The 2323-nt window shown below is 41.2% G+C and overlaps 1 protein-coding gene across 1 annotated transcript in view; it reads left to right on the forward strand.

Annotated features, from left to right (window-relative positions):
* Positions 1 to 1423, forward strand: part of fdxr (ferredoxin reductase) — a 44944-nt gene extending 43521 nt beyond the window's left edge. The window contains exon 12 of the mRNA XM_072667695.1: positions 1 to 1423. This exon is cut by the window's left edge and continues 1714 nt beyond it. The gene's annotated coding sequence lies outside the window, so the exon portion shown is untranslated.
* Positions 1424 to 2323: the final 900 nt, after the last annotated feature.

Below are 2323 nucleotides of genomic sequence, written 5' to 3' on the forward strand. Positions count from 1 at the left end.
TATTTAAATTTTTTTAAACTCTGAAGGCCTAAAACTTAAAATCCTAGCCCTCAAACGTCATAAGCTGCTAACCGTTGCATAGCAGAATATTGTTTAGTAGCTACTGAATAATTAGTAGTAGCTGAATAATGGCTCTAAAAGTTAAACTACAAACTTAAAGTAGTGTTGATTACCAAGTCTACTTACCACCCTGTTATTTCTGCACTGAAACACTGATTTCTCCTTCCATTTCCTTCCATTCCAATGTATTATTAGCAAGCTCCAGAGATTCTAGCTGGTGAGCTTTAAGCTTTGCCCAGGCTCGCTTCCCCGGGTTTGACTTTCTCGGGTCTTACCAGCCGGAGCTTTCCCTTCTGACGTGTGTTTAGCACCAGACTGGTTCAGCTGAGAGAGCCCAGTTTGTTATTGAGGGAGTGGACGAGAGGGTAAAACACTAACGCCAGCTAGCTTTAGCTTTTAGTCTAGAGCCGATCTCCTCTTTGACATCTCCACGTCTTTCGCTTCATCACATGCCGCGTTTGAGCTTCTCCTCTGCTGCTCACAAGACACTGGCAGAGGGAGAGCCACGGCCACGAGACCTGGGTCCTGTAGCGACCCCATATTCCCATAGCTAGCATAGCGAGTCTGGAGGTGATGAGCTGCTCTCCAGGATCAACACCACCGTTGCCCAGTTTCCCCTTTTTCCAGCTATGACTAGGGCTTTCTGTAGCGAGTGGGGTTTATGTACATTTCTTGGGGGGTGTAAATATAACAGGTCAAGACTGTGACTGTAACAGTTTTGGGGTTTTGGAATCGGTCTGTTGTCCAGCTCTGTTTTGGTTCTGCTGGATGTTCTTCTAAAGCAGGAACCACAGTGTTTGAGGTCCACGGTTTCTCACTTCCAGCTGGATTAAGCTAAGAGCTGGGAGAGGAGCAGCTGTGTTTGTGTGTGTGTGTATAAGATAATGAGAGTTAGTTATGAGATTGAATCCATATTTTGGCATAAATAATGGGTTATTTACCCTCTGAGCTCAACAATAGAGATGCTGTGTTTACATCACTTAATAAAAGCCCTAATACTTCACTAGGCTCTGTAAAGAGAGAGAGAGAGACTATGGGAGGAATTTGGGGTCAAACTTGGTAAGATGATTAATTTGCTTTAAAAAACTTTAACAATTAATTGTAAAACATAAATTTTTATACATTATTAAAAATGATATTCAATTCCTGTTGTCTGAATATTCTAAGAATTGGGTTCACTGCTCTTTTACAGGGTGTAACTGTGTTATTGTGCAATATTATGCATATTATCATTAAATTAGTGATGAAAAACTAAATATAATAAAATATAATACAGTATTATCATTTACCGCAAATATTTCTGGACCAATTTATCTTTTAAAATAAAAAAAGAGAAATTTTGAACTAATCTCTGACTCCGAGATCTGGATTTCTCAGAAATGCCCTTTGTTTGTGTCGTACTTTATCTGGACCAGCGATAACAAATCATAACCGTTTAAAATAATTTCCTATAAACAGATCATGCCGACTTCAGATCAGCTGTATTTCACCCTCTGACTCACAGCCTTGCCTTGGAGCCTTGGAGGTTTGCTTCTCTCTATTATTACAGTCCTGTTTATGTCTTCTGAAACCAAGGGAAAAGGAAGTGTGTGTGGGCGGTGCTGGGTTTTGTGTGTGTGTGTGTGTGTGTGTGTGTGTGTGTGTGTGTGTGTGTGTGTGTGAGAAGCACATCCAGAACTGGTAGCTAATGATGTTTCCTGCTCATTATGATGCTCTTTGCCATTTATATTTAGACATATTTACAAAATACAGTTCTGTGAGGACTTTCCAGAAAAAAAAAACTGGGGATAGATCTAATCTTTTTTTTAGTCAACTCAAGTGTATTAATAGAGGCTGTCCATCTCCGTACATGGGAAAGCGAGCGAGAGAAAACAGGAATGTTGGGAAAAACACAAAGGGATTAGGAGTGAAAGATTTGGAGGGGTTCACAAGTGAACAGGATCCCATAGGTAGGCAAGATCAGCCCACCACAAATGGACTAGCGTCAGACAGCAGGGGGCAGCTCAGCACATGGGGGACACACCTGAAAGGCTTTAAGAGTTTGAATAAACTGGTACGGCCTGTAAGAGAAGTAGAGTAGAGAGGCAACAGTATTGATCGGAACCTGTAATCAGATCTGTAATCGGACCTGATCTGTAATCCATGGAAAAGAAGTGTCCGTCCCTTCAGCCCCTTAAAAAATACATCCTGTAGTGACGAGCAGGTGTGGGAGTGTGTTTATAAAAGTCAAATATATAGTTAACAGTCATCGGCCCTGTTCACA

The sequence above is a fragment of the Salminus brasiliensis genome, chromosome 22 (genome assembly GCF_030463535.1).
Source record: "Salminus brasiliensis chromosome 22, fSalBra1.hap2, whole genome shotgun sequence".
NCBI lineage: Eukaryota > Metazoa > Chordata > Actinopteri > Characiformes > Bryconidae > Salminus > Salminus brasiliensis.